At 35.1% G+C, this 17,483-nt stretch overlaps 1 non-coding gene across 1 annotated transcript; it reads left to right on the top strand.

Moving 5' to 3' along the window:
• Positions 1-10,519: 10,519 nt before the first annotated feature.
• Positions 10,520-10,682, top strand: LOC145110643 (U1 spliceosomal RNA). Its single transcript, XR_013710007.1, has one exon. It is a non-coding gene; the product is annotated as a U1 spliceosomal RNA (small nuclear RNA).
• The last annotated feature ends 6,801 nt before the right edge of the window (positions 10,683-17,483 follow it).

Genomic DNA, 17,483 nt, shown 5'->3' with positions numbered 1-17,483 from the left:
ACGATATTATATATTTGTTATTTATATCATCTTTTTTTTCCATATTTTGATTTTTAATCTCAACTTAATTTTGTTTTTATTTTTCTATTTTGAGTAAATTATAACTTAATAGATTTAGCGTCTTAATATTTCATTTTTATTTTTTATTATAGCATTGTACATTAAATGATATTATATTTTTGTTATTTATATCATCTTTTTTTTTCATATTTTGATTTTTAATCTCAACTTATTTTTGTTTTTATTTTTCTATTTTGAGTAAATTATAACTTAGTATATTTAGCATCTTAATTTTTCATTTTTATTTTTTCTTATAACATTGTACTTTAAATGATATTATATATTTGTTATTTATATCATCTTTTTTTTCCATATTTTGATTTTTAATCTCAACTTAATTTTGTTTTTATTTTTCTATTTTGAGTAAATTATAACTTAATAGATTTAGCGTCTTAATTTTTCATTTTTATTTTTTATTATAGCATTGTACTTTAAATGATATTATATATTTGTTATTTATGTCATCTTTTTTTTTTTTCATATTTTGATTTTTAATATCAACTTATTTTTGCTTTTATTTTTCTATTATAATACTTTAAAAAGACATTGTAATTTATAACATTTTTTTTAATTATAACTTCCTATCATAACATACATATACATCCAATAATAACATATTTTATCATAACATACAATATACACACATACAAATGCACTTAAACATATTTTTTTACATATAAATACCTACATTTTCACATAAAAATGCCTACATTTCATATACATACATTTTTTCATATTTATATATATATATATATATATATATATATATATATATATATATATATATATATATATATATATATATATATATATTTCACATAGAAATATACTTATACACACATTTTCACATACATTTTTTTCATATATACAAATACATATACATTTTTTCATACATATTCACACATACACATTTGCATATACATTTTACATACATATTCATACATTTTATCTAGATTTCACATACCAAAATATACAAATTTCACATACCAAATTATATACATTTCACATACATTTCATATACATTAACAACAGAAAAAAAAGAACCTGCTGTTGCCGGAAAAGGAAAGCTGTCGTCGGAAAATTCGACCACTCGCCGGAAAATGATGAAAATGGTGGTGATGTGGTGGTGGTCACCACCGGAGTTTACTTAAAATCACAAAAAATGAAATTAGGGTTAAATATTGGTCAGAAAACAAAAGAAAGAGAAAAGGGAAGAGAAAACGCACCATACCGGAGGTTTATTGTCGCTGGAGAAACAATGTATTTGGCGGAAAACGCCGAAAATTGGCGGAAAACACCGGAAAAGGAAAGCCTACCAGCAATCTATGTTAGTGGTGGTTTGTGTTGGTGTAGTACGTCGGAAAAACGCAGCAGAGGACCTTGGTCGCTGGAGCTTTGCGAGAAGGAGGGTTACGTAGAAACTGAGTCGTCTGGGACGAAGGAGTGGTCAAAAGGACGGTACCTTTAGCGGCGACACTGAGACAGTAGCGGCGACAAGTTGGAGGTAAAAACATGCGCCATTCTTTGGTGCCTAGTAGCCGTCCGATCTAAAAGCAATTGAATGGTCACGATGACATTCACGTGGATCGCTATCAATAGCGGCGACACGTCGTCCCAATTGGTGTCGCCACTATTACTTCTCACCAGATGAAACCCCAACCGATGGATCACTATAGCAGCCTACGGTCACGATCAAATGGCGTGTGGCACAAGAGGATCGCCGGTGGAAGCCCTTTAGCGACGACAACTATAACAGTGACAATAACCTTTAGCGACGGCATTATCTATTGTCGCCGCTAAAGGCCAGTGTCGTCGCTAAAGCTTCCATCGCTAAAGGGCTTATTTCTTGTTGTGTGGTGAAATCGTAAAATACAAAAATGTGTACCTTTAGCCATTTAAATCTAACATGTCTAAGTTAACTGTTACATTGTTCATCTCGTGAAATTCTTATTTAAACTATTTTATTATCACAATTCTCCAATTCGGATTAATAAACATCGCATAATAACTTTCAAATTGCAAGTCCAAATATCTTTTATCATTCAAATTGCAAATCCAAACACTCTTTAGTATGTTACCCCCAATTCCCAATCATGATTAATAATCATGAATTCCAGATTTCCACTCATGACGAGAAACATGTTATCTTTCATGTTGTCATCGTTGGCCGATAATCACAATATCCATTCGTAGGTGCACACAAAGAACACACCAAAATGTACTTAATTGGTCTGTCTCTTTTGTATTTGCTTAGAGAGAAGTTACTTGTAGGCTCAACTTTATATGTTTTTTTCTAGAATTTATAGTCGAACCGTAGATTTGAAATCTAAAAGTTTAATCAAAACAACCAAAAAGAACAAAATATATTTGAAACTTACAAAAAGAAATTATATATTCATCAAAAAGACAAGGAATGTGAGAAATCATTGACTAAAAAGGGACTACCTTAATAAAATGAATTGTTAGTTTAATATGTGGTTCTAACTAATACGTATTAGTTTGTCTTTTCTGGCAGGTTGTGTGTAACTATAAATAACAGGGTTCGTCATATGAGAATTAACGCATTATGTGAATAAAATTTTACAGCCATTTCCATTCTTTCTACTCTCAATACACTAATTGATTCTTTTTCGTCTTACCAGATCTTTCTCTTCTTCAATCTACTTTCGGGTTTCATTCTTCAATCGATTGATTTTGTGATTCCGCTCGTATAATCGTTTTGACTTCCTCTTAATCAATTCCGTCTTGGAATCGTTTGTCTAGTTCCTTGTTTCTTATCTTCTTTTGATGAATCACAATTTATAGTGTGCGATTCAAGGTGGAGCTGGTTGAATATGAAGTTGAACAATCTTCGATTGGAAGTGTCGACTATTCTAGGCAACTATATTACAATCAAATGATTTTTGGATTCGTTGATTCTTGGAGGTCAATTTGAAGTTATCGACTGATTTGATTCTTGGAAGTCGATTTGGATTTGTTCGTACCTGGTTACCAGTTTTTGAATCAAGAATCAAAGATTGTTTTCAGAATTCAAGAAAAATACCTCTACATATGATCAAGATCGACAAGTTCACCGGTAAGAACAGTTTTAGCTTATGGAGAATCAAGATGAGGACTCTCCTGAAACACAGGGCATCTAGGCACCTTTGGTAGGAGCTAGACCTGATGACATTTCCAAATCAGATTTCACCAAACAAGATGAGAAGGCCATTCTACCATCTTATTGTCTCTGACTGATGAGGTGATTTATGAAGTGATAGATGAAGAAACTGATGCATCTCTATGGTTGAAGCTTGAGAGTCTTTATATGACCAAGTCTTTAATAAACATTTTATTGTTGAAGCAAAGATTATTTTGTATGAAGGAGGGAATGTTATTGAAGGATCATCTTGACGAATTGAATTCCATTCTTATAGTTTTAAAGAATGTTGATGTCAAGATTGATGATGATGATGTTGCTCTCATTTTATTGGTTTCATTGTCCTCCTTTTATATATATATATATATATATATATATATATATATATATATATATATATATATATATATATATATATATATATATATATATATATATATATATATATATAGAGCTAGGTTCAGGTGTTTAAAGTAATTATTGTGTTATTGTATGCATAAATGTGGGCCAATCAAAATTTAAAATAAAAATAAATAATTAAATTAATAAATAAGGGAAAATAGGTAATTTGATAATTAGTTTCCACAAATAATATACTATAATTATGGTAATTTGATATTAATCACGTATATTTATAGATGATAATTTTAGGGTTTCAATTTTCCAATTGACTTCTACCCAGAGTCAAGATCAAAATCCTGATTTCTCGACATCAACACATCACTCATCAGCTTCGTGAGATTCGTCGTCCGTCGATACTCGATTGCCTGTCCGTCTTCACCGAATCACCGTCTCTGGTCGTCTTCACCGTGTCCGGTCGTCTTCCTCGTCTCTGTCTGCCGAGTGCCGACTGCCGACCTGCTGCTGCCTCCGATCAAGCCTCACCGACCCTCCTATCTTGACGAAAAAGCAAGCCTAAGAAGCCCCTGCACCATGTCGATCTCGGCTACACCCATTCCGACCACAAACAACCCTACCTAAGAACCCATGCACGGTGTAAAATTAGGTTACAAATCAGCGACTCTTATTATGTTTATTTACATACTGCGGCTAGCAAGGGAGGCTATGAGTGGGCTTTTCCCGCTAACTCCTGCAATGTGGCAGCAATGGGCAAATGACGAAATTTCTCTCACCCTGTCTTCTGGGTAGGCTATTGTTATGGCTGGAGTGTTAGGTATTTATGGTTTGATTATCGCTGTGATTATCTGGAATTAACCCTAAGGCTAAATCCTATTACCTTTTCGATGGATATGCTCATCTTTCCTCCGGTCTTGCTTGTGGCCTTGCTGGTCTTTCTGCTGGTATGGCTATCGGAATCGTCGGTGATGCTGGTGTTAGGTAATTTCCTTCAGTATCTCATTCTATACGTCTCTGTTACTGTTTTATTTTTAATTACTTCAAACTTATATTTTCCACATTTCAGATCAGTATCCACATGATAATCTGTAAGTTAACATGAACGTTTTATCATGAATCCATTAAGATTAATTCAATTTCTCATAAGTTGAAAGCTTTACCATACATACAGTTGAAGTTCCAAGATTTTGATTTTTGTTCAAGTTCTTGTTTTCATACATTGCAACTGCAACAAGACTACAACCCTTCATTCATCTCTAGTTTCTTGAACTCTTGGTAACTTGAATTTGTTTCTTCAGAGCCAATGCACAACAACCAAAACTATTTGTTGGGATGATCTTCATCCTCATTTTTGCTGAAGCTCTTGCCCTATATGGTCTCATTGTTGGCATCATTCTTTCTTCTCGTGCTGGTCAATCCAGAGCAGATTAGAAGGTATTCATTCTTTCTGATTTAACACTTCATTTATGTGGACAGTGCAGGATCTTGACAAGGTTGAATTCTGAAAAGGTATCAAGTTTGTTTTTGTAGATGATTCAATGGTTGATATTGGTGAAATTCCAATTCTATTGGAATGGAATCACGAATTCCAATTCTGTTGGAATGCAAAACGGGAGCCCAATTCTGTTGGAATCACAGAATTTGATGCTTGAAGAACGGACAACAAAATTGAAACGGACCACATTATTCTTTTAGAATGTATTAGTCGTTGTTAGATTTTGATGTAATTCTTAACAATTGTTACCCGTATTCTAAAAGAAATAATGCATTTTTTGTTTTTATTCTTCAATTGATTGTTCAAGAATTTGTTATTCTACAAGAAGTTTTTAAATTCATGATCAAGAAATAGGTTCAAGAATATTTTTATTATTTATGGTTCAAGAATATTTTTATTTTTTGAATATACTCATAAACATATTCTGTCAGAATGTCCGAATTAAAAGAATTATAATTCGTAAAATCAGATTTTTAAAATTAATAGAATCTATGATCCCTTAAAAAATGCAATTTTCCTTTACTAAATCTATATTAATTGACTAAATTACCCTTGTAATTAATTAAGATGATATTTTTCAATTATATTTAATTCAATAATATATATTAATCACTTTCTTAAAATAAGTAAATTTGATTGGCCCACATTTATGCATACAATAACACAATAATTACTTTAAATAGAATAACCTAAGCCTATATATATATATATATATATATATATATATATATATATATATATATATATATATATATATATATATGAGAATTTTGTAAATTCGTTCGTTTTTGGAAGAGATATTATCACCATAATATAAGTTTGTTCAAATCTACACTCTAGAGGGCTACGTCACAAAGCTTCTGGAAATATTTCAGATAACCAATCAGTAGGGCTATCAGTAGTGAACAAAGACAAAGAAAGAGGCAGAAATAGAGGTAGCGATAAAGGAAAATGGAATTGGAAGGGAAGAGGTAGATCAAGATCAAAGACTAGAGGTTCAAATGGAAACTCAATGATGGTTGCCACTACTGTTTACAAGGTCACTGGAAGAAAGATTATTCGAAATTGAAGGCAAAAGGTACAACTGCAGTTGCAAAAGATGCTTCTGGTTCAGAATTTGATTTGATGCTTTCAATGATTGTTTATAGAAGTCAATCAGATGTTTAGGTTCTTGACTGTGCATGTTCTCTCACACGACATCAAGAAAAGATTGGTTCAATTCATATGAAAATGTGGCAACTAGAAATGTCCTAATGTGCAATGATATGCCATGTAGTGTTGCTGGAATAGGGTCAGTAAACATCAGAATGCATGATGGGACAAATAGAACCTTAACTGATATTCGACATGTGCTTGGTCTAAAGAAGAATTTAATTTCTTTAGGAGTGCTAGTTTCTAAATGTTTAAAGTACAATGTTGAAGATGGAGTAATAAGAGTCACCGGGGGTGATTTATTAGTGATGAAAGAAATCAAGAAAGGTTCCTGGTATGTACTTGAAGGAAACATAATGGTTGGAACAACATCAGTTCAAGATTCTTTGATAAGATTATGGAACATGAGGTTGGGATGTTGGTGAAAAGGGGACGATAGTTCTTAGCAAGAAAGGACTTCTTGGAGGTCATAAGGTTGCTGAGTTGGGATTTTGTGAGCATTACATCTTTAGAAAGCAAAAGAGAGTAAGTTTTGCTAAAGCTGTTCACACAACTAAGTCTACTTTAGATTATTTGCATGTTGATTGTTAGGGTCCTACATCACTCACTTCTCTAGGTGGTGGTCGCTATTTTCTTTCTATTAGGTTCATAATGTTTAGATCTGATGATGGAAAACATGTACATTGTTTTATACTTATACTACTCATTATTAACATACATTCTTGACTAAGTAAGTGTGAATATTACAACTTAGCAAGATACGCTGTTAGGCAGCCAAGTCATCTTTGTGTTGTGAGTTGTTTTATTTTGTATAATGTTGGAGTTGCCAAAGACTGAAGATAGATATATGTTACTGCTCTACCAAACCCTGAAGTCCATATGTCAAAGAATAAAGACTAGATCTGAGATGCCTTAGCTACTGAAGAGTTTTGATGTTGCTGAAGTTTTTGGTGCTACTGAAGATCATAATCTATTGACCAGAACTGAAGACATGCTGATGACATGCACTGATGGTGTTATTGGCATGTGAGGCCACTGAAGATGTTATCAGCACGAAAATCCACTGAAGATCTTATGCCGCTGATGATACACGACCAGATACCATTAGTTGAAGCTAAAGCTACTTGAGTTGAAGCTGAAGCTGAAGCTGATCAGTAGATGACCCGCTATGCTGATGTCCGAATCTGGAACATATCATAATTACTGTAAGATATTAAACTAGTGTTACCTTGGTGTCCAAGGATGAAATCTGAACAGGAAAAAACCCGAGAGAAACTTTAAGATTGAGATTACTATGTACACAAAACTTTATTGCTGGAATACTTAAAAAAACAAAGACAATGCCCTTATTTATACTAAAAGAGATAACATCCTAATCTAACTCAAATTCTGCTAAAAAGGAAGGTTTCCATAAAAAAAACCATGTACTCAAAATATTCGATTAACCCAACAATCACCCCCTTAATCGGATTGGTCATACCACTCGTTCAAAACACTGTCGGTTCATCTTCGATTAGACCCGCTTCTTCCTTTTCCCATTTAGGACACTTGTTTTTATAGTGACCAAGCTCACCACATTTGTAACATAAAACATGACTTTTATCCCGGACACGTTCATTACCATCTCGACTTCTCCCGGACCCCCGACCCCTTCCCCGATCATGTCCAAAGTCATCCCGATTTGAATGTCCATTGTCACAATGCTTACAAACATGTGATTTTTCCTCACTAGATAACAACAACCCACCTTGAGTGTCCTCCACTTTTTCAGTTCCTCTTATACGCTCCTCGTATGCCTTCAATCTACCAACCGCTTCATCGAATCCAACTCGAAACATTGCTCTATTGACGCCACGATTTGAAGAAACGACTTAGCCATCAAATTAAGTAAACTTTTCACCAAATCAACTTCTTCAAGCTCGTAAACAAGGCTCCTTACTTTTGACGTTAAACCGGATAATTTCGTCACAAAATCGTCAATGGTTTCACCCTCCTTCATGCGTAAACTTTCAAGCTCCCTTTTTAAGGTTGCAAGTCGAGCCGTTATCACCCGATCATCTCCCAAATACTGTGTTTTTAGTCCATCCCACACTTGCTTTGGGTCGGTGTAACTCGCCATTTGCAACACCATGTCTTCGGGTATTGCTTGAAACAAAAAGGCAAGAGCTTGTTTTGACTTCTTTTGATCCAATGCTTCACCTAACGCCTTTGGTTCGACCGTCTCCCATATGCCGTGTGCATCCATAATCAACTTAACTTTAATCGCCCACACCGGATAATTCGTTGGAGTCAAAACCGGAACTTGATACGTCATCGAACCTCCTTCTTTAACCAACGACATATTTTTCTCCTTAACCCCGACCTCTTTGATCAAGCTTGTTCCGAAAGCACTCTTCCACCGGACAACAAAACAAGGTCACGAACACCTTTACCATCTTCCGTCACCCGCAAAACGAACTGAATCAAAGACACCCGCTTTGGCGTCTTCCCGTCCATTTATTCCGCACCTACGGTTAGTCTCTCACTAGCCTGATTAAGAGAAGTCGGGGTTGCTTGTAATCAACCTCGAATCACACCCCCTTCACCAAAACCGCTCTGATACTAAGTGTAAGATATTAAACTAGTGTGGCATTTGTGCCCAAGGATGAAATCAGAACAGGAAAAAAACACGAGAGAAACTTTAAGATTAAGATTATTATGTACACAAAACTTTATTGTTGGCATACTTAAAAAAAACAAAGACAATGCCCTTATTTATACTAAAACATATAGCATCCTAATCTAACTCAAATTCTGCTAAAAAGGAAAGTTCCATAAAAAACCATGTACTCAAAATATTCGATTAACCCAAAGTCATCAACCAAAAACAAGGAGATATAGAAGATTTGGAGAAGAAACTTGTAGAAAAAGAAAAGGAGATCTCAGAGCTGAAGGAGAAGCTTGAAGAAAGAGAAGTTATAAAGAAGAACTTTCATCTATAAGTGTTCAAAAATAAGAAGTACCTAAAGAAAATTTGTCCTCAAGAAACCCTAAAGCTCGTACTGATGAACCTTACAACATTTATCACGCTGATGAACATCAACAGTTCTCGTGCTGAAGAATATCACAAAGAATTTCAAACTGATAAACTTGTTGGGTTTCTTTTAAAAATAGTCTATAAAAACTACAAGATTAGGCAACAGAAGCATTCAAAAAAATAAAATCCGCACCATCGGCTTTTGCGTCGGTTTCGATTTTTCGGTGGCGGTTTATTGCGGTTTTTGTTGTTTATATTTTAACGGTTCGGTTTTTGCTCACCCCTAAACGGATGTACAAAATAATAAAATGTGTCCCTTTATCCAATTAAATCTAACATGTCTAAGTCCACCATTACATTATTTATCTTGTGAAACTCTTATTTAAACTATATTTTATTATCAACAATTCTCTGATTCCGATTAATGAACATCGCATAATAAATTTCATAATGCACATCCAAATAATTTTTATCATTAAAATTTCGCATCCTAACACTCTTTATTATGTTAGCACCAACTCCCAATCATGATTAATATTCATGGATTCAAGATTTCTAATCCTGATGAAAAACATGTCAACTTTTATCTTGCCATCGTTGGCCAATAATCACAATGTGCATTCGTAGGTGAACACATAGAACACACCAAAAATGTACTTAACTATTTTGTGTCTTTGGTATTTTCATAGAGAGAAGCAGCTTGTTGGCTCAACTTTTTTTAGCACGTATGGTCGGACTGTAGATGTAAAATCTATGATGTGGTTCCAACTAGTGTCTTAATGGATAAAATTTTCAATTTTATCCATTAAGATGCTCCAAATAATAAATATCTAAACCCCTAATTCATAAAATGCCCCAAAACTCACTTTTCCTCATGCACGGAGTAAAGAGAACACCACCAATTCCTAGATCTATGAATGAAGAAAATGAAGCTTAGATCTTTATGACTTTCAAGGGTCCAGGTGGTGTATGAGGGTTGATCTCTTTAGATGTAAATCTTCAATGACCAATCTTTCAAGAACATTCACTTCACTCTAAAACCACCCAAAACACACCAAAAGTGGATGAGAGGTGTAACGCCGTAAATTTTTAAACAAATTTTTTTCATAAAAATAAAACAATTATCTCATTCCCAAAAAATAACAAAAATCCCACAAGCATCAAGTTATCAAAACATATGGCTATGTGTTTTGCCCAGAGGATAGGGGAACAAATGGAACCTGCTCCCACATTGGAGGCTGAAGAAAGAAAACAAAAGCGGGATTGTTGCATAAAAGGTGAGGGCAGGATAATGGAAAACTCACTTACCTGGATAGGGTCTATGGGCGATCAAGAAGGTCCATGACCTAGGTTGGTGATCTCCATTGCACATTACAGAGAGGTGCCCGTCTAAAGTCGGCCCAAGTTGGTCGAACCTATGTCATAATTTGTGCCAGTGGGGCCTGCGTTCGCGCGGCCCCTACCACTATCCTAGTTTCAACATCTACTTTTTTATTGGTTCTTTCATTATTTTCAGATAAACTAAATATGAAAATAAAAATTAAAGACGATATGTTACAAAGCGGTGCTTTCAAAATTGACGATTTGTTCAAGGTGTAGAATTTTGTTTATGGAAGAACGTGTTGACCAAGGGACTCCGAGTCACATTTTTCCTTTCCCATTCTTTTTAATATGAAATTTCTCTCTACATATTAATCATGAGAGCTTCTCTTGTAGCACCTCTCCCTTGCTATGTTGGTTACTCTATCTGGATCGGGCCTTTTAGGAATGGCACAACAAAAAATGTAACCTTTACCGGCGACAAAAATCGTCGCAATTGATGCCACTTGTTGTCGCTAAAGGTATTAGCGACGACATGTCGTCTCTAACGGGTCGTCGCTATTACCTCGTAGCTAATACTCGTTTGTCGTCGCTAATACCTGTCGTCTCTAATACTCGTAAGTCGTCGCTATTGATGTCGTCTCTATTGACTTTCCGGCCACCGGACGGAGTTTTTCCGGCAAAGCTTCCCGGAGTTATGCGTCGTCGCAATTGGTCCATGTCGTCCCTAAAGGTGTCGCTGCTAAGGTTTTTTTTTTTTTTTTTTTTTTTTTTTCGAAAAAAACATATTTTTTATAATATTAGTTTATATGTATTATAAAATGCAAATTTGATAAAAATACACAAATAAATACATACCACACTACATAAAACATCAAATATACCATATTACATATATCTAATAAATCCCAAATAAACATCTAATATATCATCCATAAACTATCTAGTAAATCCCAAATAAACATCATCCATAACATAAAACAAGAATTACTATGTGTCTTCGTCTTCCCCATTGTTGTTTTCCTCGTTGTTGATTTGGTTTTTAAACGAGCGGATAATGTCTCCAATGGCCGTCACAAATGTCGGGTTTTGAAGAAAAGCATTCACATCAACATCCTACAATTAAGTCGCAAACACATTAAGTCATTAACAATTTAACAAACTATCAAACCATCAAAGCACAAAATGAATTAAATCGTTAACAATTTAACAAACTATTAAACGACCAAATCAATTAAGTCTTTAACAATATAACAAACTACCGAGCTCCCAAAAATTACTACAAATACATTAAGTTCTTAACAATATAAAAAAGCTACTAAATTCTTTAAGAATTTAACAAGTACTTGTGTTAGTTGCGGTGCTTGTGACTGTGACTGACATTGGATGGAACACTTGTACCCGCAGCTGAAGAAGGTTTAGGCCTAATGCCTCTCACATGCCCCCTTCGTGTACCCAACAACCCGAAATTAATTTATAAATCAATTTCGGGCGGGCATTTCTATGCTTTTGATGTATTAAAAAGAAGAGACTTAAACTAAAAAAAACTTACTTTTTTATTATAGCATTGTACTTTAGCGTCTTAATTTTGATTTTTATTTTTTATTATGGCATTGTACTTTCAACGATATTATATATTTGTTATTTATATCATTTTTTTTTCCATATTTTGATTTTTAATCTCAACTTATTTTTGTTTTTATTTTTCTATTTTGAGTAAATTATAACTTAGTAGATTTAGCGTCTTAATTTTTCATTTTTATTTTTTCTTATAACATTGTAGTTCAAACGATATTATATATTTGTTATTTATATCATCTTTTTTTTTCCATATTTTGATTTTTAATCTCAACTTAATTTTGTTTTTATTTTTCTATTTTGAGTAAATTATAACTTAATAGATTTAGCGTCTTAATTTTTCATATTTATTTTTTATTATAGCATTGTACCTTAAATGATATTATATTTTTGTTATTTATATCATCTTTTTTTTTCCATATTTTGATTTTTAATCTCAACTTATTTTTGTTTTTATTTTTCTATTTTGAGTAAATTATAACTTAGTATATTTAGCGTCTTAATATTTATTTTTTCTTATAACATTGTACTTTAAACGATATTATATATTTGTTATTTATATCATCTTTTTTTTCCATATTTTGATTTTTAATCTCAACTTAAATTTGTTTTTATTTTTCTATTTTGAGTAAATTATAACTTAATAGATTTAGCGTCTTAATTTTTTATTTTTATTTTTATTATAGCATTGTACTTTAAATGATATTATATATTTGTTATTTATATCATCTTTTTTTTCATATTTTGATTTTTAATATCTACTTATTTTTGTTTTTATTTTTCTATTATAATACTTTAAAAAGACATTGTAATTTATAACATTCTTTTTTCAATTATAACTTCCTATCATAACATACATATACATCCAATAATAACATATTTTATCATAACATACAATATACACACATACAAATGCACTTAAACATAAATTTTTACATATAAATACCTACATTTTCACATAAAAATGCCTACATTTCATATACATACATTTTTTATGCTAGTTTCAACATCTACTTTTTTTTATTGGTTCTTTCATTATATTAAGATAACTTAAATCTGAAAATAAAAATTAAAGACGATATGTTACAAAGCGGTGCTTTCAAAATTGACGATTTGTTCAAGGTGTAGATTTTTTTTCTAAATAAGGAAGAACGTGTTGACCAAGTGACTCCGTGACACATTTTTTCCTTTCTCGTCTTTTCAATATGAACATTCTCTCTACATCTTAATCATGAGAGCTCCTCTTGTAACACCTCTCCCTGGCTATGTTGGTTACTGATCTATCTGGATCGGGCTTTGTAAGAATGTATCACTTCAACAACTGAAACCCACTACACATTGGGTTGTTTGTAACCGTAAAAGAAATATGTGATTTCCCAAAGTTTCTGTATTGAGACAAATATGGCTCATAAGTGTCGGCTTATCTGACATCTAAAATAATATCAAACACCTGGTCGCATTAAACAAGTGTAGAACCAACCAACGAAACGGATTAAAAACTAGGATGCATAAATACGATAACAATGCCTACAAAACAGGAAAAAAAACATGTTCCTAAGATAAGAAACTGAAAATGACAATTAGTCAACACATGAGACACGGGCTTCTAATTAAAAATTTTCCACCATCAGGGACACGCTCGGAAAAAAATATTTCGGAGCGTCTAAGATATAAAAAATTTAGGCCCTAAGACTATAACAAGAATAACGGATGTACAAAATACTAAGATGTGTCCCTTTATCCAATTAAATCTAACATGTCTAAGTCCACCATTTCATTATTTATCTCGTGAAACTCTTATTTAAACTATATTTTAATATCAGCAATTCTCTGATTCCGATTAATGAACATCGCATAATAACTTCCAAAATGCACGTCCAAATAATTTTTATCATTAAAATTTCGCATCCTAACAGTCTTTAATATGTTACCACCAACTCCCAATCATGATTAATATTCATGGATTCAAGATTTCTAATCGTGATGAAAAACATGTCATCTTTTATCTTGCCATCGTTGGCCAATAATCACAATGTGCATTCGTAGGTGCACACATAGAACACACCAAAAATGTACTTAACTATTTTGTTTCTTTGGTATTTTCATAAAGAGAAACAGCTTGTTGGCTCAACTTTTTTTAGCACGTATGGTCGGACTGTAGATGTAAAATCTCTTGATGTGGTTCCGACTAGTGTCTTAATGGATAATATTTTCAATTTTATCCATTGAGATGCTCCAAATAATAAAGATCTAAACCCGTAATTCATAAAATGCCCAAAAACTTACTTTTCCTCATGCACGGAGTAAAGAGAACACCACCAATTCCTAGATCTATGAATGAAGAAAATGAAGCTTATATCTTTATGACTTTCAAGGGTCCCGGTGGTGTATGAGGGCTGACCTCTTTAGATGTAAATCTTTAATGACCAATCTTTCAAGAACGTACACTTCACTCTAAAACCACCAAAAACATACCAAAAGAAGATGAGAGGTGTAACGCCGTAAATTTTCAAACAATTTTTTTTTTCATAAAATTAAAAAAAATATTTCATTCCCAAAAAATCACAAAAATCCCACAAACATCAAGTTATCAAAACACATGTCCCAAAACTTTTTATAACACAAATTCAGGATCCTCAAAAACATATCTCCGACTCGTGTGTGTGTACAATCAAGCCGGTGCCTTCCCGTGATTCTGAGAGGTACCTGAAACACATAAAACATAACACGGTAAGCACGAGGCTTAGTGAGTTCCCCAAAATACCACACATATCTCATTATCCTCTCATGGCTATGCTCAAAATAAGACCCTCCGGTCAATGTGTCTCAGTAGGACTCTTCGGTCCTACAACACGGGTGGACCCTCCGGTCCTAACTCAGTAAGCTCAGAATAATGCACGGAATAAATCACATAGACATAATGCAGGATATCATAATACTCAATATAAGCACATAAGACCCTCCGGTCACACAAAGGTTACCCCTCTAGGTAAGTATAGTGAGAAGACTCACCTCGTAATCAAGTAAGTAATGATCGCGTACACGAATCTCGAACTAGCCTCCGCCTAACACATAAGATAATAATATCTAATCAACACTTAAATCACGACTCGAAATAAACTAGGTTAATCTCCCTCTCAAACTCATTGAATGGGTAAAAGACCATTTTACCCCTCCACGGTCCTCACACTCCCTGCCTTGACCAACCCTAAAGTCAACAAAAGTCAACACTCGAGTCAACTGTACATGTCGAGTCAACTGTCCATGTTGACCCGACTCGCCGAGTGCATCTATGTGACTCGCCGAGTCCCCCTTGTTCCTTCAGAACCTCGCGAAAACCCAACTCAACTCGTCGAGTTGTCTCGTCAACTCGCTGAGTTACCGATGTTCAGACTCATCGGGGAAAACCCTAGCCGACTCGTCGAGTCAGCTCTTTGACCCGTCGAGTCCCTTAAGTCAATTTCTCGTTCAGACGTTTTAAGGCAGATCATTCACTCCAAACTCTAGATCTAGCCTCTCAAGGGTGGAATGTCACGTAAAGCTTCGATCTGTACGTTCATGCATGGCATGTTTGCTCCATAATGCCAATTAAAAGCTCTAGCCAAGGTGTTTAATCACAATAACTCTTTATGGATGGATAAAGTTGGGACCTTTGGACTCTATGGACCTCACAAGGTCCAGATCTGATGTCTCAATGCTTGGCAAGCACAAGTCATACCAAATCTCAAGGAAATATGGAAAAAGCCCCAAAAGTTTCTCATTAACAATATCTAAACAACATGATGAGCAAGGTGACGACTTTTACCTTCCAACAGAAGCTCCAAGTGAATGAATACTGGATCTCACAGACTTTCCTCGTTCCTTGCTTGAATCTCACTTCTTCTTCCAATGTTTCACCAAAACACTCAAATATTAGCTTTATCACTCTCTCTTAGCTCAATGGCTGATTAGGGTTTCTCTCAGGGAAGTAGGGTAGCTGGTGAGGCGGAAATGAGGACATAAGTTTCCTTAAATAGGCCCCAAACCCGGGGAGTTAGGGTTTCCTCACACAGCGCCAACTCGGCGAGTCGCCATCTTTGACTCGTCGAGTCGGTTTTTTAACCCGCGTGCTCAAATCCAACTCTACTCGGTGAGTCGAACACATAACTCTCCGAGTCACTCATTATTTCCCATAAATAAATAAATAAATAAATGTAATACCTAGGAGTCGGGATGTTATAATTCTCCCCCACTAGAATCAAACTTCGCCCTCGAAGTCATGCTTCAGAAATAACTCTGGATACTGCTCTCACATCTCGGACTTCGGCTCCTAAGTCCACTCGGACCCTTTCCGATGTTGCCACTGGACCTGAACCAGGAGCACCTCTTTGTTCCTCAGAATCTTTACCTTCCGATCAAAGATGGCAACCGGTCTCTCGATGTAATTTAGGCTCGCATCAACTTGAATGTCCTCTAATGATATCACCGCCATCTCATGGGCTACACACTTCCTCAACTGAGACACGTGGAAGGTGCTATGGATTTGGCTCAACTCTATAGGTAGCTCTAGCCGGTAAGCTACCTTACCCACTCTGGCGGTCATTCTGAAAGGAACGATGTATCTAGGGCCCAACTTGCCCGGTTTCCTGAATCGGATCACCCACTTCCATGGGGATACCTTCAGGAGGACAAAATCTCCAACCTGGAACTCTAGCTCTGATCATCGTCGGTTTGCATAACTCTTCTGGCGACTCTGGGTTGTCAGAAATCTCTGTCTGACCTGATGAATCTGATCGGTCTTCTTCAGCACTATCTCAGTGCCATCTATCACTCGTTGCCCTACCTCTCCCCAACAGATGGGAGTCCGACACCTCCTCCCGTATAGAAGCTCAAAGGGAGGCATGCCAATGATGGAATGGTGGCTGTTGTTGTATGAAAACTCAACCAAGGGCAAATAGGTGTCCCAACTTCCTCCAAAGTCCATAACACATGCACGCAGCATGTCCTCAAGCGTCTGAATCGTCCGCTCACTCTACCCGTCTGTCTGTGGGTGGTAAGCTGTGCTGAAGTGCAGCCGGGTACCCAACTCCTCAGGAAACTTCTTCTAGAACCTGGAAGTAAAATGCACATCCCGATCTGACACTATCAATGTCGGCACCCCATGTCGTGCCACCACCTCTCGAACATAAATTTTGGCTAATTTCTCTGCAGAAGAGCTCTCACTGATAGCGGGGAAGTGAGCACTCTTCGTCAACCGATCTACAATCACCCATATCGCGTCTACCCCACGCGCGGTACTCGGTAGCTTGGTGATGAAATCCATGCTGATCTGTTCCCACTTCCCACTGGGGAACCTCTAAAGGCTGTAGTTGACCATGGGGTCGATG

The sequence above is a fragment of the Lactuca virosa genome, chromosome 4, assembly GCF_052849685.1.
Source record: "Lactuca virosa cultivar CGN04683 chromosome 4, Lactuca_virosa_CGN04683_v6, whole genome shotgun sequence".
Taxonomy (NCBI): Eukaryota; Viridiplantae; Streptophyta; class Magnoliopsida; order Asterales; family Asteraceae; genus Lactuca; species Lactuca virosa.
The sequence above is the reverse complement of the archived record's forward strand: the minus strand, read 5'-3'. Positions and strand labels throughout refer to the sequence as shown.